Source organism: Ovis aries, chromosome 25 (genome assembly GCF_016772045.2).
Source record: "Ovis aries strain OAR_USU_Benz2616 breed Rambouillet chromosome 25, ARS-UI_Ramb_v3.0, whole genome shotgun sequence".
In the NCBI taxonomy this organism is placed as follows: Eukaryota; Metazoa; Chordata; class Mammalia; order Artiodactyla; family Bovidae; genus Ovis; species Ovis aries.
In genome coordinates, this window is record NC_056078.1 from 33,814,367 (window position 1) to 33,838,632 (window position 24,266).

General features: G+C 50.2%; 1 long non-coding RNA gene across 1 annotated transcript in view; it reads right to left on the bottom strand.

Moving 5' to 3' along the window:
• Positions 1–701: 701 nt before the first annotated feature.
• The window catches only part of LOC132658620 (uncharacterized), a 38,100-nt gene continuing 14,535 nt past the window's right edge, over positions 702–24,266 (bottom strand). The window contains exon 3 of the long non-coding RNA XR_009598480.1: positions 702–3,724. This is a non-coding gene — a long non-coding RNA (uncharacterized LOC132658620). The remainder of the gene's footprint in view (positions 3,725–24,266) is intronic.

Here is a 24,266-nt window from a genome sequence, read left to right on the forward strand (position 1 = left end):
GGAGCCAGACTGCCCCACGGCTCGTGCAAGCCAGTCCCTGCTGCCACCTGTCCGTCCTACCTGCCCCCACCTTGCCCCTCTCATTTGCATCTTTGCCCTCCAGACAGCTCCAAGTGAGCGGGTCTGACCTTGGACCTTGTGATCACTCATTGGTCCTGGGAGCACAGGGCAGGCAGCGCATGAGCCCTGGGCTCTGTGGGACATGCCAGGCCAGAGAAGGGCTGTCAAGAGAGGAGACTGGGGCAGGGGGCACCCGGAGCAGCCCAGCCAGGCCAGCTGCCTCCCTGAAGGCAGAGCCTGGCGAATTCTAATCTGGCCTCCCTGTCCCCACATAAGGGTGGGGAGGGAGCTCTGAGAACCACCTAGTCCAGCCTTCATGGGGTCCCAGGCGCTCCACGATGGGGTCCCAGCAGGGGCCTGCAGCCTCCCCCCATGCACCTCCAGTGATGCATTCAAGTGGCTTCATCCTGAGCCTGGAGTCAGCTCCTCCTGCTCTGCTTTCAGGGCCAAAGAGGCCCCATCTCCCCCTCCTGCTTCCTTCTGCCCAGGACAGCCTGACCCCACCCCCTGGCAGAGCCCTCTCCCCTGAGACAGAACCACTGGGCTCAGCCAGGTCTCCCTGGCTCCTGGCTTAGCCTCTGTTCTGTTTAATCCTCCCTCACCAGGCTGGTCCCTAGGAGCGTGGAAGCACAGGGGGCCACTTGTCTTCTGCTGTGTCCTGTTCCCCCCGCCCCAGGGTCCCTGGGCCAACCTTCTTACTCTAGTGAAAGCCTCCTCTCAAGAAAGAAGCATACTTTGTGGTGATGGAAATGTTCCCTGTCTCGACTCCATCAGTATCAAAGCCCTGGTTGTGACAGTATGCAATGGTTTTATAAGATGTTGGCAACGGGGGGAACTCGGATAACAAGTACATGGGACATCTGTATTATTTCTTTCAATGCATGTACATTACTATTAATTCACAACAAAATATTTAATTAAAAGTAATTCATAAAAGAAAGAAGCGTAACCATAGGAAGTATTATTGTAAATATTATGCCTCTTCTCGGCTTTTTTCTTTGTCTTCGCTCTCCTCTTCCTCTTCCCTGAGGCATATGGGTTTTCAAAGATGCAGACAGATCCTTAAAGTAACAAAGGGCCCACAGCCGCAGAAGCCTGTTAAGAGCAGCCCCAAACCCTGAGCAGTTCTAGAGACAACTCTCACTTTGCCCAGCTCAGCCTTTCTCCTCACCTGCGCCCACTGCACAGATGGGGAGACTGAGGTCCTCAGGGGCGGAATGGCCTGACTGACATCAGGCACACACAGTGTGTTCATGGCAGGGCTGCGGTGTGTGTAAGCTGGTCTGACTCTAATGACCAAGATGCATAACTAGCAGAGCGCAGGCACTCAAATCATCGTACATTTTAGCCTCTTGCTTGCTTTCTGCTCCCTGCCCCTCCACAGCCTGCCTTCATCATTCCCTTCCCTCTGCCTTTCTCCCTTATTTCTTTCCTTCCCACCTGAGTCTTAGAAACCAAATGTTCCAGTCGTCTGTTGGGTTAGCCAGAAAGTTCATTTGGGTTTTAGTTCCTTCAGGGCTTCCTGAAGATGTTATAGAAAAACCCGAACGAGCTTGTTGGCCAACCCAATAGTTCTGTGAAACAAACCACCCCCAGGACTTAGTGGCTCAAATCAACAATGGCTGTTTATCTTGCTCACAAATCTGCAGGTGAGACAAGGCCGAGCAGGGAAGTTTAGTCTCTATTCCGTACTACACAAGCTAAGAGAGTTTACCCAGAGGCTGGAGGATCTGCTTCCCAGGCGGCTCCCACCCAGAGCTGGCAAGTTGCTGCTGCTGAGGACTCGAGACCCCAGGTCCTCCACACAGACATCCACTTGGGCCCCTCCAGGCTGCTTGGACTTCCTCACAGCATGGTGTCTGGGTTCCTGGAGCAAGTGCCCCAAGGGACAGGAAGCAGAGGCAGACAGCTGCTAAAAGCCTGGGAACTGGCCCAGAGTTACTTCTGCCACGTATTATTAGTCAAGAACTTCCAGAGCCAGACTCAAGGGTAGAAGCATAGATCCCATCCCTCAATGGGAGCAGTGTCAAGACACTTTGATCTTAAAACTACCAATGAACAACCTGAAAATAAAATTAGGAAAACAATGCATTCATAATACCACTAAAAAGAAAGAAGCAGTTAAAAATAAGTTTAACAAAAGAAATTTTAAAATTATACTCAGAAAACTATAAAATACTGTCAAGAGAAATCAAAAAAGACCTAAATAAAAGATCTAAGTAAACACTCATGAATCGGAACACTAAAAATTGTTACAATGGTGAGTTTCCCCAAATTACCATTAAAAGTCCCATCAAGTCTCTATCAAAATCTCAGCAGGGTTTTTTTGTAGAAATTGATCCTAAAATGTATATGAAAATGAATATAATCTAAAATAGCCAAAACAGTTTTAAAAACCAAGAACCAATTTGGAGAACTCAACTGGCTAGATTTCTAATTTTACTATAAAGTTACATTATATAGTACTTTTGTACTATAAAGCTACATTTTAATATAAAGCATTATATTAAAAAGGCCAAAGAATAGATCAATGCAACAGCACAGAATACCTGAAATAAACCCATGTGTGTATGATCAGTTGATTTGCAACAAAGTGCCAAGACAATTCAGTGAGGAAAGGAAAGTCTTTTCAACAGATAATGTTGAGATACTAGATATGTGTATTCAATTTGTGTACAAAAGAAAAAAAAACTTAGATTCTTACCTTACACCATAACCAAAATTAGCTCAAAATATTAATAGATGATAGATCTAAATATGAGGGCTAAAATTACACAACTCACCATAGGATATCTTTCAGTTGAGGTCAGTTGCTCAGTCGTGTCCGACTCTTTGCGACCCCATGGATTGCAGCACACCAGGCTTCCCTGTCCATCACCAGCTCCCAGAGCTTATTCAAACTCATGTCCATTAAGTCAGTGATGCCATCCAGCGATCTCATCCTCTGTTGTCCCCGTCTCCTCCTGCCTTCAATCTTTCCCAGCATCAGGGTCTTTTCAAATGACTCAGTTCTTTGCATCAAATGGCCAAAGTATTGGAGTTTCAGCTTTAACATCAGTCCTTCCAATGAATATTCAGGACTGATTTCCTTTAGGATGGACTGGTTGGATCTCCTTGCAGTCCAAGGGACTCTCAAGAGTCTTCTCCAACACCACAGCTCAAAAGCATCCGTTCTTCGGCACTCTTTATAGTCCAACTCTCACATCCATACGTGACTACTGGAAAAACCATAGCTTTGGCTATAAAGATCTTTGTTGGCAAACTAATATCTCTGCTTTTTAATAAGCTGTCTAGGTTGGTCATAGCTTTTCTTCCAAGGAGCAAGCATCTTTTAATTTCATGGCTGCAGTCACAATCTGCAGTGATTTTGGAGCCCAGAAAAATAAATTCTCTCACTATTTCCATTATTTCCCCATCTATTTGCCATGAAGTGATGGGACTGGATGCCATGGTCTTAGTTCTCTGAATGCTGAGTTTTAAGCCAACCTTTTCACTCTTCTCTTTCACTTTCATCAAGAGGGTCTTTAGTTCTTCTTCACATTCTGCTATAAGGGTGGTGTCATCTGCATATCTGAGGTTATTGATATTTCTCCCAGCAATCTTGATTCCAGCTTGTGCTTCATCCAGCCCAGTGTTTCTCATGATGTACTCTGCATCTTTAGGGCTTGAATTAAGCAAATATTTCTTAGATATCGCACTAAAATAGGATTCGTGATAGAGAAAATTGATAAGTTGGACTTCATTAAAATTTAAAACTTTTGCACTTCAAAAGGCTATTAAGAAAGAGAGAAGACAAGCAACAGACTGGGAGAAAATGCTGACACATTACATACCTAATAAAGGATGTGTATGGAAAATATATGAAGAACTTTTACAACTCAATAATAAAACAACCCAATTAAAAGAAAAAGATCTGAATAAACACTTCACCAAAGATATACAAATGACTAACAGGCCAATAAAAGAAACTCAGCATCACTCATCATTAAGGATATATTAATGCAAATTAGAGATACTCTTACGGACCTGGGTGAATGGCTCTAATGAAAAGATGGGGAATAAGTGCTGGAGAGGAAGAGAAGAAACTAAAACCTTTATAAGCTGCTGGTGAAGATATGAAAAGGTGCAGCCACTTTAGCAAACAGTAGTTTCTTTAAACGTTAAGCATGTACTTAGCATATGACTGGGTGTTGGAGAAGACTCTTGAGAGTCCCTTGGACTGCAAAGAGATCCAACCAGTCCATCCTAAAGGAGATCAGTCCTGAATATTCATTGGAAGGACTGATGTTAAAGCTGAAACTCCAATACTTTGGCCACCTCATGTGAAGAATTGAGTCATTTGAAAAGACCCTGATGCTGGGAAAGATTGAAGGCAGGAGGAGACGGGGACAACAGAGGATGAGATGGTTGGATGGCAACACCGACTCGATGTACAGGAGTTTGAGTAAACTCTGGGAGTTGGTGATGAACAGGGAGGCCTGGCATGCTGCAGTCCATGGGGTCTCAGAGAGTCACACACGACTGAGCAACTGAACTGAACTGAGGTATCTACCCAAGAGAAGTGAAAATACATATAGACATAAAGACTTATCTGCAACTGTTCAAAACAGCATTATTTGAAATTTCCCAAACTTAGAAGGAATCCTAATGTCTATAATCTAGTGAGTGAATTAATAAAACGTGGATAGTCATACACAAGAATACCACTTGGCAATAAAAAGGAAAGAAATACAGACACCCGAAGCAACAAAAATTTGTACCCAAAAAGCATTGTGTTGAGTTAAAAAAGCCAGATACAAAAATTCCTTGTTGCGTGATTCCATTTATATAAAATTTCTAGAAAAGGCAAAAGTCTAGAGGAAGAAAGTGGATCAGTAGCTTCCTGGGGCTGAGGATGTGAGTGACTGAAAGCAGGCAAGACAGAACTTTTTGGAGTGATGGAAATGTTCTAAACTGGATTGTTGTAACGACTGCACACTGTATAAATTTATTAAAACTCATCGGACTGTGCACTTCCAGTGGATGACTTTTATGGCATGTAAATTATACCTCAATAAAGCTGGTTTTTCTAAAAAGCCACAGCAAGGCACAAGCCTGGAAGAGACAGACCATGGGAGACTTGCAGGAGCAAGGCTGACTACGGAGTGGCAGAGGGCTCTGGACTCCATACCCCAGGACACAGGCCGACTGGAGCCCCAGGAAGCCCCTGGATCAGACGCTGACCCCGAGATCCCCAGACTCGCAGGCCACGGACAGCCCAGCGACCTCCTAGTAGCCTCGCAGGGCTCACCATTCCTGTCGACACTGCCATCATTGGCTGTACCAGGGTCATTCTGGCCTCACATGCTGTCCCCCACCCTCACTGCCAGTGCTGCGTGTCCAGGACCCCCAAAAGATGTGCGGCAGACCCCTGGACAAGTCATTTCACCTCCCTAAGGGGCTTAGTTTCCTTATCTGCCATTGTGGTACAGCCACCTGCCTCTCTTAGGGGTAGGGGGTGGAGAAGTAGGCTTTATTTAGGGGAGGGGTGAGATAGTACCTGAAGAACTGGCAGGTCACAGAGTAAGTGTGGTGAGAAATTAAACCCCTGAGTGTTGAGGCAATCTCCAAAATGGGAGAGAGATTTCTAAACCCAGGTCTTGCCCAGACTCTGTTCCCAAGTCCCCAGTGCACAGATGTCTCAGGGAGGGAGGCAAACTCGGAGGCCCCCATCCAACCTCTACTTCATTCAAAGTCCATTCTAGCACAGCTTAGAGGGTTGGTGGCCTGAATTGGGCTTTGACTCCTCTAGCCCTGGGGAGCTCACTTCTTTTCTAGGCAACCCTTGCCTCTCTGAACCACTCCAAACGTTCAAAAAGCACTTTCTATCCTCGAGGGAGACAAGGCATCTCTTGCGATTTCCTCCAGCAACGTGGGGTCTGAGCACTGAGGTGTATCTGACTCTTCGGCCTCCAGCAGTGGTCTGCAAATTAAGATTCAAGGTTTGAGGAGATGCTGTAATATGTGTATTTTGAAAAAGTTCCCAGATGTATGCAATGCACACACACAGACTCAGAAGCACTTTCTAGGGCAGTGGGTCTCATAGTGTGGTCCATGTGCCAGCAACATCAGCATTACTGGGAACTTTTAAGAAATGCAGATAATGGCCCCACCTCAAACCCACTGAGACCCACAAGCTCTAGTTTAACCAGCTCTCCAGGTTAAAATGCTTCCCCAGTGGCTCAGTGGTAAAGAATCCACCTGCCGATGCCAAGAAGTAGGAAACGTGGGTTTGATCCCTGGATCAGGAAGATCCCCCTGGAGGAGGAAATGGCAACCCACTCCAGTATTCTTGCCTGGAGAATCCCCGTGGACAGAGGAGCCTGGAGGGCTACAGTCCACCGGGTCGCAAAGAGGCGAACATGACTTAGCACCCGAGCACAAGCACCAGGTTAAAACAGGCAAAAGTCCGAGAACCACTGCTGTCCAAGAAAGCCTGACTCGAAAAACTGTTTTAACCTAAGCATGGGATGGAGGGTCCTGAACGTCACCCACTGAGCCTCCCAGGCCCCCTCAGCAGCTCTTAGTTTGAAAACTGCCAATCACGATGCTTTGGGGGGCCATTTTGGTTCCCCCACAAGGGAAAAAAAAAGATTTGTTCCAAAAAGCTGGACCTGAAGCTTTTCCTCTATGAGAGGTGATGGCAGGTGATGGCAGCCCCTCAGTCCCAGGGTGACAAGCACAGTGACAAAACATCAAAGCGGGCCACGCAGGCTGTGTGTTTGCCCCTACACCTGTCAGGACCTGCCTGGCAGACCACCGGTGCCCAGGGCCAGGCGGCCCAAGCGGTGGGGGACGGCAGGTGGCCATTGTTCCCATCCACCCTTTGGCAGCCCCAAGTAATAACACCAGGGTCTGACAGCCTCGGAGGAAGCTTTTATTCTCACAGCCACGGCCAAAGTCCATAATTGATATGGATTGCAGGGGCTGCCTCTCTCACCCTGGCTGGCAATTAGCACTCGAGTTGCTGGCTGTCAAGAACTCCTGATGCTTGCGGGCAGTGAAGGCTTGTCAGGTTGCTGGGCCCACGTGGCTCATTATGTCAGGGGCATGGGTTCCCTGCCCTCAAAGACCCCTTTGATCGTAGTGGGGTGGAGAGGGCAGGTGAGCTGGCTTGTCACTCCCACTCTTTTCAAGAAGGTTGGCCAAAGCCACCAGTGACAGCTCCCCCATCCCTTTCCCCTCTGGAGTCCCTAAGTCCTGCACAGGGTGACTGGTGAGGAGGGTTCTCGCAGAGCTCAGGTTGAGCCAGAGCAGGGAGCAGCCGTGAAGTTCAGATGGCCTGGGAGGTTGTGGCCCTAGGTATCTTCTAGTCCAGGGATGAGGATAGTCATTCCCATGTGACAAGTCCCCCGTCAGAAGACTGAAAAGGTGAACCCGATCAGAATCATTCAAACTGCCGATCACACCCATGAGTGGATCACACCCATGAGTGGATCATACCCATGAGTGGGTCATAAAAGTAATTTAAGGGATTGAGACATTTTAAAAACTTAGAATGGAATATGGGATGGAATAGAATAAATGAAATTAGAATAGAACAGAATTCCCAAAACTCATTAAGGGTAAGCATTGTTTCCTAACATTTTGTTCCAATTTGATGCTTTCCAACTGTGGTGCTGGAGATGACTCTTGAGAGTCCCTTGGACAGCAAGGAGATCAAATCACTCAATCCTAAAGGAAATCAACCCTGAATATTCATTGGAAGGACTGATGCTGAATTTGAAGCTCCAATACTTTGGCCACCTGATGTGAGAGTAGACTCGAAGGAAAAGTCCCTGATGCTGGAAAAGATTGAGGGCAGGAGAAGGGAGCAACAGAGAATGAGAGGGTTGGATGGCATCACTGACACAATGGACATGAATTTGAGCAAATTCCAGGAGATAGTGAAGGACAGGGAGCCCTGATAAGCTACAGTCCATGGGGTCGCAAAGAGTCGGACATGACTTAGCTAATGAACAACAACAATGTATGTATAACATAGATGTGTGTACTGGGGCACAATGTAAAAATTCTTTCTTATTTTGGGTAAATAAAGTTGAAAAGCTATCACATAGGATGAATCCCTTACATTCTAGAATAGGGACTGAATACTCCATCCGTTCCAGAGCACGAGGAACCTGTTCATAGGAGAGGAGCCTGGGGGAAGTTAGGAAAGGAGGCCCAGAGCTTGGCCTCAGGGAACCTCCAGTTTCCTTGGCGTGAAAGGCAAATGGACAAGAGATGAGGCTGCAGGAGCCCCAAAGAGCCAGGCAGGGTCTCACTCACCTCCTGTGGTCGCCATTGCCCACCCTTGCCCAGTGCCCTGAACACTCCTCTGGGCATTTTCCAAGCTGGACTGATGTGGAGGGAGGAGCAGCTCTTCTTGGCCCCTTCCAGGGTGCCAGGCTCCCTGCTGCTTCCTCCAGAGCCCTTGCAGCCCAGATGAATGACAGCCTCGGGGGCTCGAGAGCTTGCAGAGAGGGCACAGATGGAGTCCAGGGCTGTGAGGTACTAGACATGGGCCAGGTGCACAGACACAGCTCGACAGAGGGTCCAGCAGAGCCACGTCCTTCCACCCACTCGCAGCACACCAAGCCAGCCCTGCGTGGCAAGACGTGCTGTAACCTTTACCAGCCAGGATCACCGTCAAGTGAACGGTAATTGGCCAGTTCCTTGCGCTTTACAGCTCATTCGGCTCTTGCTCATACATTCCTCCCTAGGAGATCGGCATCCCCAGGTAACACAGAGGAGGGCAGCAGCCTGCCCAAGGTCACACAGCCAGCTAGCAGCCACGTGGGGAGGCCGCCCAGCCTGACCTGGGCCCGCAGGACTGAAACCCCCTCCCTCTCCCCCCCGCTGCCAAGCCTCCTGCTCCCTAGTCAGTGTGTGATGCGAGAACCCTGCCACCCCACCCCTTTCAGACAAGTGTAGCTATTTTGGAAAATCCCTATTGAGCTAAGTCAGGTTCGATGGGGTCCAATAAAGTCTTTATATTTTTTTCTCTTTGCTATTAAATCATATTTTATTTAAAAGGCTAAAGCCCCACCAATCACTACTAAAGCAGCCTGCCCCCATGCTGGCTAGACCTGTATCTACCAACCTCCGCCCGCTGAATATGCAGATGCCCCCCTACACACACACAGAGGGAGGAAATATCGGAGCTTATGACTATTATATTGTATCTGTCTTAAAAGCCAGCCCCTCTTTGCAGACACAGACACTCCCCAGCTCACATTTATCAGTTTTATTCCTTTAATGATTCAAACTTGTGCTGTGATGTGCTACTCGGAACGGAGGGTTTTATGGATTTAACAGTTTTATTAATTTAAGAGGTTTCCACTGAGCACCAGAATGGCTCAGTGTGACAAAGAAGGTATCATAAATGAATTGATTTGTCACGTATCAGAATGCGATCCAGCAGTGATTTCATTATTGGAGTTATTTTCCTCCAATTATCTGCAAACTTAAAATGCTAAAGAGCAGCCCCCTCACCCCCACCCCCAGCAGCAGCCAGCCTGGATCATTTGAGCAGGAAATAAATGCAAATCGATGGCCCAAATTTGCCACCGTGTGTGGAGGCCGCTCATGCCTCCCTCCTCCCCTCAGCACTGCCACCCTGAGAAAACAAAGCCTGGGGATACAGAGGGTCTGCACGAGGAGGCCTGGGGTCAGAGGTCATCTGCAACCCCACGTGCTGTGTCCAGGAGACCAGGTCTCTCATTAGTGGGCCCCAGGGCTGAAGGAGCCTAGGCATCCGCTCCTGAGTGCAGTGGGCAGACAGGCCAGAAGAAAGATTTCTGCTCACTGCTTCTGCTGGCTGTCCAGGCCTTTGGACTTGGGTGGGTGCACGCGCAATGAGCACTGAACAAGGAGCCTGGCCAGACAGGGTTCTAGACCTGGCTCTGCCCACAGCTCACGCCGTGGCCTAGGCAGCTCCAGACCCTACTAGACTCTCCACCGTGTCCCAAACCCACTGTCACAGCAGGACTGCCATATGCTCAGCCTGGAAGACACCTGCCCTGCCCCACCCCACCCCCACCTCGGGCCAGCTGCTTCCCATCTCCAGCATCCTCAAGTTCAGGCCAGGAGCCCACGGAGCCCTGAGCTCCCGGCTCTGCGCCCTTCCCCAGCAGCCTTACTCTGGTCCCCTGAGTTCTCTTTCCACACCCTGTCCCCAAGACTTCTGGTCCCAGGACTCAGTTTCGTCATCCCCTGAGGGCATGCGGGTGGATAAGTTCCAGGCCAGGACTAACCCCCCCCCCCCCCCCCCCCGACTCCACAAGGCCCCCTAGACCCTTACTCATTGTGCATAGATTTCGCTTGGTTTATTCTGTAAACAGCCACCACATGTCAGGTACTCATCAGGGTCCAGGGAGAGAAAGTGAGGAGTCAAATAACCCCTCACCCAGGCAGGGAGATAGGACATGGGACCAGAGCCAAAAGTGCTGAGTGTCTCTGCTGGGCCTCTCCTCTAAGAAATTCAGACAGGGAGCGGCAAGAGAGCTCGGATCCTCCAGGTTCAGCCTCCCGCAAGGGGTACGCCTTCAGTCTCCATCTCTCCCTGAACAACAGGGGCCACCTGGGCTTGTCATGGGGCCCAGACAGGTAGGGAACAGTTGGGCTCAGAGTGACAGAGTGAGGGGCAGCAAGGAAGACCCAGAACCCTCACAGGCACAGCAGCTCCTACCTTCTTCCCTGGCTACATAGACTTGATCCTGTGCCTACCCACTCAGTTGTAAGGGGAAGGAAAGGGCAAGAATCACTCAGAAGACATGCCTCCTAAGCCCCCAGAACATACCTGGGCCACTTTCATTTCCTCCTGACGAGATTTTTACAGGTGAAGAAAGGAAGACCCAGAAAGATGCAGTGACCTGCCAATCCAGGCCAGGTCTGAAGGAGCGACTCCACAGCTTTCCCAGGAGGCAGTCTCCCTGCCTCTCCACTGCCCGCTCTGCTCACAGACCCTTCCGCCTCTGCCCAGGGATGTCTCCAGAGGCTGCAGGAGAAGCAGAGATGGAGGAGTCGGGGTGTGGTTCCCCTGGGAAGTGCAGGGGCTCTAGATCAGATCCAGCTCAGCCCCTCACTTGCTGCGTGTGTAGCGCTAAGGGGGTGACCGCCCTCTCTTCATCTGTCTGTCCACTGGGCAGTGGCTGCTGCCGGGACTGTGGGGTTCTTGAGCAAGGAGGAAAAAGTGCTTTGGTCGACTGTACAATGTTGTGCCCATAAAAGCCAGGGCGACTGTAGGGCCCACAGACCAGCGAGGCTAGAGGAGCTCTTGTTCCATGTCACCAAAGGGCACCCTGGGAGAAACCGGAGCTAGCTGAGGGCCTGCTAGCCCCACACAAGCCCCACAGAGAGGGCCTGAACAACGCTACCACGTTTCCTGCGAAGCAGGTGAAGGTCTCTGGGCTAACCCCACCCCCAGCAGTGGGAATCAGGCCCCAGAGAGATCCAGAATCCTGGGATTCCCGAGGCGGAGTCCACCCACGGGCTCCGCAGTGCCCTTCCTCTGTGATAAGAGCCCCTCCAGAGAGGTCAGCTGCCCAGGTCTCAACAAGCACCTCACATGACGGGGTGCTCACCACTGCACAGCCAGTCCATCCCCTTTCTTCCAACTCAGTTAGAAAGGTCTCTACACACAAACATATGACTGGAAACCCACTCGCTCTCCACAAGACACACATGCACATTTACTCCCAGACACACACAGGCACACTCACAGGTGAGCTTTTTTTTAACTTTGAAGTATTTTTTTTTAATGCACATAAAGAACATCCCAGAAACAAAACAGGTACTGACTTATTAGAGATGAAGCACTATATAAGGAAGCCCCCTCCCCACTTAGTAAATAGGAATATAGTATAAACAGATATGAAAGAAGGTGAACATCTTAGGACTAAATGCAAACCCTAACACACACACACACACACACTTTAACAACACGCCCCTGTACAATGTGCACACCAGTCAGGCCCCAGTGTACACGCAGATCGCTCATGCACACCCTACCTCTGCCTGCCCACTCCTGTTCAGGGGTGCTTGAGACTCCATCAGGCTGTGGGAAGCACCTGATGGATGAGCTGACACTGTTGAAACACAGGGGAAATGGCCAGACTCAAGGTGAAGCGTGATTTCTCTCTTCTAGCTCAAGTACTTCATTACCTCTGTGACCTCCGATGGCTAATAAAGGTGTCTAATTTGTGTGGCACTAAAATAGCCTCCTAATGTGCACCAGGACTATCTCCTAAAATTAATGCTATGACAAGTAATGAGGGTCTCCATTAGCTAATATCTGCACGTGGAAATTCTCATCTTCCCAAAGTGGGCTGGTGTCTCTGAAAGCCCTGCTTCGGGAGCCTGCCTTTCCAGGCTCCAGACACAGAACAGACTGGAAGGTACTAGGCCTCGTCGCCAGGCTGCCACAGGCAAACAGCTGTCGGGTAGTTGCTCAGGATAACAACTTTGACCAAGGACCACCGGTGACTCTGCCCTAGGCATGGAAGGACAAGCAGGAGGGCCCAGGTGTCCCTGAGCTAACCTGGCAGAGGAAATACAAGTGCCTCCACAGTGGAGCCGATATTGGGTACCATGGTATTCCCAGCAGGTCATAACTCACTCTGCCCAGGGGAAATACATGAAGGCTTCTCAGAGGAGGTGGAAACTCAACATCATGCTTGTTCCATCTGGTATTTGTATGAATAAGATTGGTAAATTGAATGGGGATGTGATGGAGGCCTCCTTTGTTGCATTCTTTGATGGCAGTATTAATTTCTGGTATTCCTCTTAAGGGGCTTCCCTGATAGCTCAGTTGGTAGAGAATCTGCTTGCAATGCAGGAGATCCTGGTTCTATTCCTGGGTCAGGAAGATCCCCTGGAGAAGGGATAGGCTACTCACTCCAGTATTCTTGGGCTTCCCTGGTGGCTCAGCTGGTAAAGAATCCACCTGCAATGTGGGTGGATCAAACCTGGGTTCAATCCCTGGGTTGGGAAGATCCCCTGGAGAAGGGAAAGGCTACCCACTGCAGTATTCTGGCCTGGAGAATTCAATGGACTGTATCATCCATGGGATCGCAGAGTCAGACATGATTGAGAGATTTTCACTTTATTACTCTCAAGATTTGTTATTGGATCTAAGATTTGGGGCACAATATCACTGACTGTGTGGATTACAACAAACTGGAAAATTCTGAAAGATATGGGAATACCAGACCACCTTACCTGCCTCCTGAGAAACCAGTGTGCAGGTCAAGAAGCAACAGTTAGAACCAAACATGGAACAAGAGATTGGTTCAAAATTGGGAAAGGAGCATGTCAAGGCTGTATATGGTCACCCTGTTTATTTAACTTCTATGCAGAGTACATCATGTGAAATGCCAGGCTGAATGAATCACAAGCTGGAATCAAGATTGCCTGGAGAAATATCAGTTACCTCAGATATACAAATGACACCACCCTTATGGCAGAAAGAAAAGGGTAACTAAAAATCCTCTTGATGAAGGTGGAAAAGAAGAGTGAAAAAGCTGGCTTAAAACTCAGCATTCAAAAAACTAAGATCATGACATCCAGTTCCAGCACTTCATGGCATATCGATGGGCTAGCAATGGAAACAGTGACAGACTTTATTTTCCTGGGCTCCAAAATAGCTGCAGACAGTGACCGCAGCCATGAAATTAAAAGATGCTTTCTCCTTGGGAGGATATCTATGACAAACATAGACAGTGTATTAAAACCCAGAGCTATTATTTTGCTGACAAAAGCCCGTATAGTCAAAGCTGTTTTTTCCAGTAGTCATGTATGGATGTGAGAGTTGGATCATAAAGAATGCTGAGCACCCAAGAACTGATGCTTTTGAACTGTGGTGTTGGAGAAGACTCTTGAGAGTCCCTTGGACTGCAAGGAGATCAAACAAGTCAATCCTAAAGAAAATCAATCCTGAATATTCAGTGGAAGGACTGATGATAAAGCTGAAGCTCCGATATTTTGGCCATCAGATGTGAGGAGCTGACTCATCAGAAAAGACCCTGATGCTGGGGAAAATAGAAGGCAGGAGGAGAAGGAGATGACAGAGGATGAGATGGTTGGATGGCATCATCACCTCCATGGACATGAGTCTGAGCAAGCTCTGGGAAATGGTGAAGGACAGGGAAGCCTGGCATGCTGCAGTCCACGGGGGCACAAAGAGTCAGACACAGCTGAGAAACCGAAGAACAACAAAATCACTATTGCAGAAATGCAAATCAAAATTACAATGAGATGTCCCCTCATACCAGTCAGAATGGCGATCCTCAGACAGTCTACAAGTAATAAGTGCTAGAGATGGTGTGGAGAAAAAGAAACCCTCCTACACTGTTGGTGGGAATGCATATTGGTGCAACCACTATGGAGAACAGTATGGAGTTTCCTTTAAAAACTAAAAATAGAGCTACCATATGATCCAGCAATCCACTCCTGGGCATATATCTGGAGAAAACTCTAATTTGAAAAGGTACACGCACCCCAGTGTTCATAGCAGTACAGTTTGCAATAGAAAAAACATGGAAGCAACCTAAATGCCCATCAACTGATACATGAATAAAGCAGATACAGTAAACACATTCAATGGAATATTACTCAGCCATGAATAAAATAAATGAAATGAAATAAAGCCATTTGCAGCAACATGGATGGGACTAGAGATTATATCACATTAAGGGAAGTAAGCCAGACAAAGACAAACATCACATGATGTCACTTATATGTGGAATCTGAAAAAAAAAGTGATACACTTGAACTCACTTACAAAACAGAAATAGACTCACAGACATAGAAAACAAACTAAAGGTTTCCAAAGGGGATAATGGGAGCAGGGCGGTTTGGGCAGTGGGCTGGGGAGATAAATTCGGGGTTTGGGATTAAGATGCACACTCTATGCTGCAGAGCACGGGGAACTACACTCATTATCTTACCAAGTGTGCGTGTGCCTAGTCAGGTCCAACTCTTTTGTGACCCCATGGACTGTTGCCCACCAGGCTCCTCTGTCCTTGGGATTCTCCAGGCAAGAATACTGAAGTGCGTTGCCATTTCCTCCTCTCAGGGATCTTCTCAACCCAGGGATTGAACACACGTTTCCTGTATCTCCTGCATTGACAGGAAGATTCTTTACCACTGCTCAACGTGGGAAGCCCAAATATCTTATAATGACCTATAATGGAAAAGTATCTGAAAAAGAATACGAGTGTGTGTGTGTGTTTCCACATTACAGGGGATGAGATTGCTGGATAGCATCAGCGACTCCACAGACATGAACTTGGGCAAACTGTGGGATAAACTGAGAAATTGACAGGGAGGCCTGGCATGCTGCAGTCCTTTGGGTCACAAAGAGTCGGACAAGACTTAGTGGCTAAACAACAACAATGTGTGCCAGAATCACTTTGCTGTATGCTTGAAACTGACACAAAACTGTAAATTAACTATACTTCAATTAAAAAAAAAAAAGATTTGAGGCACAGCCAAGCCTTCCAAGCCAGAACACTTTCCTCACCACCATGAATAGATACACAGTACCTGTCAAATGCTCCCACCACCTCCTACCAGACTTAGAACAGCAATGCCTAAAAGATGCTGAACTAGCGAGAACCATTTTGATGCCTTCCTTCCCCCTTCTCCCTGACCTCCACCGTGAACACTCTTCCTTCCTACTTGCCTCTTCCTCCTTCCTTCCTTCAAGTCTCAGCTCATATGTCACTTCCTCCAGGAAGCCTTCCTTGGTTGAGGTGCTTGGTAGAGAGGCTATACGCCTCCCTATACCAGTACCTTTCCCATCAGATTTTCTAATCTGACTACTTACCTGCCTGCCTACCAGACCGTGAGCTGTGAGCCAAGACTTCCTCTCATCTCCCACACCCACAATGGTTGTACATAGCTCACCAGATGCCTGTGTAACCTTATCTCCATTATCCTATGTGATTCTCCAACTGTCTTGGGGGCAGAAAAATTATTATTAAGATGCCCATTTCACAGAAGGGAAGACAGAGGTCCTCAAAAGGGGGAGCAGCTGCCCGGTATCACATGTCAGCAGCCGCTGATACCTGGAGAGCTGGGACAGGGATGTCTTCCTCAATGCCAAGTCTGGTTCTTTCCTGGGGCTCCCGGTACCCCTCGAGTCAAGGGCTGGGTTTGACATGAATGGTTTTGCAGAGGGATTAATTCATCTCAAGTTATTGTATTATCTGGACAAATGAAAAGCTTAGGTACCCAGGCTTTCCCTGTCTAGCCCTGCTCTGGAGATGGTGACCCCTCCTGTCTAGCTGTGAATCCAGCCAGGGATCTCACTGGACACTCTGCAAAAAGAGTCTTGGTCCCTTCACCAGTACAGGATGCTGTCTTGCTCCCCAAGGCCAGCCCTCCACCAGTCGGTTTGTCTCCTGTCTGTATATGACAGTTTCAGTCAATACCTGACCATTCCAAACACGCCTATCACGTGCACACACACACAAGGTTCCCCTGCATGAGGGCTTCCGCTCTGGGGAACTCCAGGGATGCTTATCTGGACTCAGCAAATCCAGTCCTGAATCCCCCTTCCTGTGTGGACACCAACCCGGTGGCCAGCGGTATTTCCCAGAATGTCCACACTGCATGACCGGCAGCATGGCCCCACAGTTCCGCTTCCTCTCAGGAATCCAAAGGCACAGGGGCACTGAGAGGGTGGGGGCACCTCCAGAAAAGTCCTTGGCCACTGGTGTCCTGGAGCCCCCCTCCTGTGTGGTCGATGGCATGAACTCTCAATCAGCCTGTAGTCCCCAGCCTAGCTCTCACTTCCTCTAGGAAGCCTTCTCTGATTACTACCTTGCCTCCCAGTCAGAGAAGACTTTTAGTTCAATGACAGGACTCAGAGTTTGTGTCCACGGTGGCCACGCACAAAAGGCTCCATTAGACAAGCTCAAGGATTCGGACTTCTCTTGAGGGCCTTGGAAGCCACTGAGGAATTGTAAGCAAGGAGTGAGATTAGCTCAGTTGTGCCTTAGGAAGACCCCTCAGTCTGAAAAGGCAGAGAAGCAGTCAGAGGGAAGAAGCTCCCTGGTAGAGAGACGCAGCCAGAGATGATGGCAGCCACCCGGCAGGCCAGATGGCAGCAGGGGAGGGACAGTGGCGTGGGAAGGAAGCAGGCAGAAGCGAGGGCGGAGGAGGCAGGACCCCCCAGCGGGTGACAAGATGAGGGTAGCTGGGTGCCAGGGAGAGTCCAGTTGGCCCCGCAGGAGCTTACCTGGGGGACTTGGAAGGGAGGAGGGCATCGTTAAGCTGGCACACCCAGGGCAAGGTGAGAACTCCCTGAGGTGGTACTAAAAACTGCATGGAAATCAGGCCGTCCTGCTCAAGCAATATTTTCTTGCGTTTTGTTAAAGAGTTCCACTGTCTGTAAAGCTGAGCCAGGAATTCCCAAGTCAGCTTTCAGAGCCCCTGTTTCCCCAGGTCCCTCTGATGACGCCCCCCAATTTCACCTGACTCAGTCCCGGCTTCCTTCACCCTTCAGGATGGAGGCCGACCTCCCTTCTCCTCCTGCCTTTCCCCAGACCACTGTGGGTTCTGAGCTGCCGAGGTGACCAGGTTCCTTCTCATTCAGGGGTCCTCTCAGCTGTGTGGTCAGCCCCCTGCGAGGAACACCACATCCATCTCCCTGACCCAGAGAGGAGAGGGCCGGCTCGGGGTGGGGACAGAGAGGGACACCCCAGGTCTCCAGACGGCTGGTCCTGGGCTTTCCTTGCTGCTGCACCCTTGTGGGTAACATGGTGGCTAAGAAGGACATTCAAGCCAGGCTTTGTGACTTACGGGTGGTGCTGTGAGTGATTTGCTTAACTCTGTGCCTCAGTTTTCTCATCCCTGAGTGGGGGATGTGAACAGTAGTTGCTACCCCGCTGTTGGGTGTTAGGATCAAATGAGTGGCTCCAGGAAACTGCCCAGCCTGGCGCCTGGCCTGCAGTGAGTGTTCAGGGAATTGCAACAAGGAGGGCTGTTAAAATGTTTGTGGTGCTCAGGGTCCCTCCCTAGCCTGAGTGAGAGGAAAAGGCAGGGGCAGCCCAGCCCACGTTCAAGGGGAGGAGGATGAGGCTCAACTTGTGAGGGAAGGAGAGTCAAAAAGTAATGGGCATGATTTTAAAGCCTCGCCTTTGGCACCCAGATGTCATGAAATTCGATCTAGCTGTCATTAGCTGCAGTGGCAGCTAGTTGAGGGTGCAAGTTGGCCTCATTTGAAGTTCTTTCTAAACCCATTTATTTCTTTATTTTGGCCGTCCTGGGTCTCTGTTGCTGCACTTTGGCTTTCTCTAGGTGCAGAGAGTGGGGGCTACTCTTCCTCAAAATGTGTGGGCTTCTCTTGCTGTAGAGCACGGGCTCTGGGGCATGTGAGCTCAGCTGTGGCACAGACACTCAGCTCTTTCTTTTTCTTTAATTAAAGAACGTTTTAATCGGAGCATAATTGCCTATGTTGTGCTAATTTCTGCTGTACAATGAAGTCCATCAGCCATATGTATACATATATACCCTCCCTCCCACCCCAGCCTCCCATCCCACCTCGCTAGGTCCCATCGGAAAGCACGGAGGTGAGCCTGAAGTCGTTGCTCTTAAGCACTGGCTCATGGTGCACCCAGTCAATGTGGCTGAAATCACACCGCTCTCTCTCCAAGGGTAGCAGCAGGAGCCTCTGTTATCCCAACACCCCGTGCCCAGACCTCAAGGGAAACAAATCTGCCTCCTCCAGGCCTGCTGTGGGCCACCCCTGCTGTCTGCTGGCTTGTCCCCCAACCTGAGTCTGAGAGGCGGCCTTGCCCGCCCAGCTGCCCAGGGTCTGTGAAGAATGGCACACTCCCTGTTCAAGGGCGCTCGCTGGTCCTTATCGTGGGAGAGTGCTGTCTGCAGCGCTCAGCTCCTGCTCGCCCGGTCAGCACTCTGCAGAGTGCAGTGAAGGGGGGGAGGCTCCCCACCTGCCCAGCAAGAGGCAGACCCTGTGCTTGACAAGCTCTCTACATGGCCTAGCAGCGGCAGGATGGAACCATAAGGAAAGGAAGGAGGTGAACCAGGCACTAAGTGTTCACACCGGGCTTCCACAGAGGGATCTAAGAGGAAGAGAGTTGGTGGCCTTGGTCATAAAAGCGATTGATTGTCCTGGGACCCATTGTGCCTGCCGAGGTCAGCAGAGTGGCCTTGGCTGGCCCTGCTTCCTGGAGGAAGGGTGCCCTCAGAGATTCAGTTCACCGAGGTTCAATTAGCTAATAAGCTGTGCTAGGGTGGAAGGAGGCTGGCGGAGGTTTTCCAACTATAACAGAGAAGAGAAAGCCTTGGGGACCAAAAGGGACAAGAACCTGACCCTTGTCCATGGGAGGAAGATGGAACTAGAGAAAACTACACCTTGGCTTTCGTCTCAGATAAAGCTGAGTTTAAACAAAGTTCTTGGGCAAGTCTCTTCCCCTCGCCAAGGCTGCCTTCCCTTCTGTCAAACACAAATGACAATCCCTCTAACAGAGAGCCAGCCATGTGCCAGGCACTTTGCTACCAGTCTTATGGGCATGAACTCATTTAATCAGAGCCGTAATCCTAGGAGGTAGCTACTACTACTATTATCAGCATTTTACAGATGAGGAAATTCAGACCCATAAGATGAGATGACTTTTTGCAGGTCCTACTCTGAGTTACACACCAGGATTCAAACACGGGCCACCTGCATGTACCTAAACCCTTGACCGCTCCCCTTTTCTTCCTCTTGTCACGAAACACACTAACAACTGTGAACTAGCAACACAGATCTATGGGCTGAAACAGTGACAGGAACTTTCCACTGATGGACTCCTTTAATCCTCACAATAACCCTAAATGAAATGGGTCCCAGTATAACCTCCATTTACAGGTGAGGAAGCTGAGAAACAGAGGCTCATGGGTGACAGAGATGGGAGGGGAGCCCAGGCAGTCTGGCTCCAGGGTCTTTACCTTGACCCTGTACAAAGGCACGAAAGGGCCTCACCAAGTGCCTAGCATATGGCACCGAGCAGGCTCAGCGAAGGGGCCTTTCTGCCCTGGGGCAGCCCTTCCTATGCATGCAAGCATGCATGTAAGTCACTTCAGTCATTTCCAATTCTTTGCAACCCTATGGACTGTAGCTTGCCAGGCTTCTCCATCCATGGGATTCTCTAGACAGAAGTACTGGAGTGGGTTGCCATGCCCTCCTCCAGGGATCTTCCCTGACCCAGGGATCGAACCCATATCTCTTATGTCTCCTGCATTGGCAGGCAGGTTCTTTACCACTAGGCCATCTGGGAAGCCCAAAGAGGAAGCCAAATGTAGTGAACACAGGGGGAGGCTCCCCCCATGCAAAATGCAAGCCAGCCTTTGGAAGGGTCCAGAGATGTTCTCAGCAGCTCCAGGTCTCCTGGGGCTCCCAGCCTGAGCGCAGAGTTAGACAGACTCAGAAATGCCTCTGGTGTGACTTCCCTGGCGGGCCAGTGGTTAAAAGTCTGCACTTCCGCTACAGGAGGTGCAGGTCCCGTCCCTGCTCAGGAAACTAAGATCCTGTATGCTGTGCAGCATAGCAAAAAAAAAAGAAAGAAAGAAAGAAAGAAAGAAATGGCTCTGGTTCAAAGAAGACAGTGGTAAAGCCGGGGTCAAGGGCCCCAACATGCAGGGGCTTCTTAGCAGAGGTGGTGAAGCTGTGTCTTAGGGAGAGCAGCAATTCTGGTGAGCCGCTGGACTTGAGCGAGAGCTGGGGGTAGAGGCTATCAGACAAGGCCAAGGCAGCAGACAGACAACAGGAAGGACCGTCAGGATCTCCCACTCCAAAAAGTCCCGCAGTGCCCAGCCAGGGTTGTGGGTCACCGGGGGCAGCCAGCAGGTGGACAGTTCGGGAGAGTAACAGGAAGAGTGGGCAGCTCCACGCCAGTCTGTTGCTCAGGCTTGGGCAAGCCCCCTCCTCCACCAGGCCAGAAATCCTAAACCTGACTCCTGAGGAGCACCACCCTCCTCCAGCCCCCCTGGCACCCCACTCCCCAAACCATCACCCCAGATCATTGAACTGGAGGTCTGTAATGCTGACACTCCCTTGGAGAACATTTATCTGGAAAGTCATAAAATCACACTGCGCATGGTAATTAACAATTAGCGATGTTTATCCCTCAGCTGGCTCTGGCCTGTGGGAGTCTGCTGTGGGGACAGAGGCCAGCTTCCCTCCCTGGAGTGGAGGTGGGTGGCTGCTGATGCCCGGTTCTCGCCATCAGAGCTGTGCCAATAGTGGAGGTAAAGGCCAACTTGTGCAGCCCCTCACTGGGGGCCGTGTTGTCTCACTGAGCCAACTTCTCAACAAAGCTGCCCAGGGCTGGCTCCTAACACCTAACCATCCCTATTCCATGCCTTTATCTGTGCCGTGCCACTCACCAAGAACACCATCAAGGCTCTGCCACCTCCAGGAAGCCCTCCCTGACCACCCTGGTACAGAGCTGCTCCACTGAGGGCCATCAGGACTCTCACCCCCTCTGGTCTTCACCCAGATGTGTGTATCCTGTGGCTGCACCTTGATCACTCAGACAGACCAGATGTTCCCAGAGGGTATGGATCCAACCCAAGCTCCGCTCCTCCACTCTCCCATACCTAGCCCTGGACCATGCACCCAATAGGTCCTCAAAAATGAGCCATAACACCAAAGTATTAGAGCTGCAAGAGAACACGCCCCTCGCCCCCTACACAATGTTCTGTGTGTATGGACACTGGCACACGGCTCTGGGGAACAGGCCCAGACGAGGCCAAGGCCCAGTGCACAGCAACTTGGGAAATGGAGACCTGGGCCAGGATTTTGCACAGCATTTTGAGTGACAGAACCAGCACTCAAACCAAGGTTTTCAGGTGCCTGGACTTGGCTCCCCAGGAAGTGTGGTGGCCCACCTGGAGTCGCCTAGAGAAGGCTGGACACGATCCTGGGCCCCAGGGTGTGGGCTGGATCTACCCCAGCTTCCTATATCATCCCAGGCTTGTCCCCAGTCCCCTGGACCTCAAGGTGAGAGTATAAGCCTGGCGGCACACAGGCAAGCCTGAGCAGGGTAGCCCGGCCGAAGCGATCATCTAACCTAAAGCCAGAGGGATGTGGGTGGGAGAGGGCTCTGCGGCTGAGTGGGCTTCTCTTTCCTCCTTGGACACAGGCACCAACACATGAGCTGCCCCTTCTCATCAGCCTGCCCGGCTCCCGGCAGGCAGCAGCTACCCAGGGCATTCTCAGGGAGGCTGTAAACGCCAGGCCCCTGGAGCTGGCCCTCACCCACCCAGGCCCATTGCTTCTGTGGTCTGAGCCAAATCCCAGGGCAGCAAGCCAGCACCCACCCACCCACCTCACCAAGCCTCCCTTGATGGCCTGTGAGTCACTGGGGCCCGAGTGTCAGGTCATCTAGTTCAGCCCGGCCCAAAGCCTTGCCCCAAGGTGCTCTGCAGGGATGAAAAGGGCCCAGGACTCAGAAAAGCAGCATCACTGGTCTTGGAGATCAAGAGCCCATCACATGTTAAAGGCATAGACAAGGCTTTCAGGAGAAAATGAGACAAGGCTCTTAAACACCCTATGTATATGCAAGTGTGTGTGCAAATGTGTTTTATGAACACAAAGACACAGTGAAATCGTTCAGTCGTGTCTGACTCTTTGCAACCCCATGGACAGTAGCCTGCACCAGGCTCCTCCGTCCATGGGGTTTTCTAGGCAAGAGTATTGGAGTGGGTTACCATTTCCTTCTCCAGGGAATCTTCCTGACCCAGGGATAGAACCCAGGTCTCCCCCATCGATAGACAGACGCTTTACTGTCTGAGCCACCAAGGAAGTCCAACCCAGAGACGTGTAAAGACACAGGTCAGGTCATTAGCATCACGTGCCCTGGGAAGTGGGGCTTCCCAGGTGGTGCTAGTGGTAAAGAACCTGCCTGCCAATGCTGGAGACATAAGAGGTGCAGGTTCGATCTCTGGGTCAGGAAGATCCCTTGGAGGAGGGCATGGCAGCCCACTCCAGTATTCTTGCCTGGGGAATCCCATGGACAGAAGAGCCTGGCAGGCTACAGTCCATGGGGTCACACAGAGCTGGACCCGATGAAGAGACTTAGCACGCACGGACGCCCTAGGAAGTGAGAGTTGAGGGTGGTGGCTGTTGGCAACTGCTTTATATCGCTCTACACTCTCCACTGATCAGAGTGAGTATGCATTTCTCTTCAAATTAAATCAATTATTTAAATAAAGTAGCATCAGGAAAAGAAAACTCTTTAACCCAGCATTTCCCGAACTTTTTGATGATGAATTGTTTTGTGTAACGCCTAGAAGCATCCACCAGAACGGGGGATGTGCACAAAATATACTCTGGGGAAAGATAAACTTGTCTAGTTTTGAATAGATAAAACCATGGTCCTTTTTGACTCTGGAAACCGGGAAGAGGAAGGGATTTGCAGAATCCAGACACCACATCAATATCAGAGATAGACCAGAGCCAACAGCTCCCTAAACGCCAGCCCAGATGCTACTGCTCTGCCCCGTTCCCTCTCTGAGCTGGGATGAGCTGCAGGCAGGGGCCATGAAGAGGGTGCAGTGTGTCACAGGGGAAATGCCTGGTGCAGAGTGACAGGGAACGGAGAAATAGGGCAGGGACGGTGCTGGGGCAGGCGGCATAAGCCCTCCCGGGAAGAAATGGAAACCAGGTGTCACCACACGGCCACAGCATTCTGCAGTCAAGCATCAGATCCCAGCTCTGGCCCCTTCCAGCTGCACAACCCTGGCAAGTTGCTGAATTTCTCTGGGCATGAAAGAGGGGCCAGATGGGATTGTCCCTAAGGTCCCCTCCAGTCTGAAATTCCAGGATTCTGGGCTTCACAGTGATCACTGCAGGTATGACCCTACGAATTATCATCTCCACTATATAGCTGATAGAACTGAGGCTCAGAATGAGTAACTGACTTCTTCAAGGTCAGCAGAGAAAACCGGAGTCCAAGTTAGCCATTGTGCCACCAGGCGCCCTGCAGAGAGCGCTCTGCTTTGTGGCCTTGAGAACTGCTACTTGTGCCCGAGCCAGACCAGGAGTCAGACCATCTGGGTTTTTAGGACTGGCTCCATCTCTCACTAGCTGCACAGTTTGGACAGGTCGAGTAGCCACTATGAACCTCGGTTTATTCCTCTGCAATTGAGACTAAGCCCTCCTTGGTTACATGGCA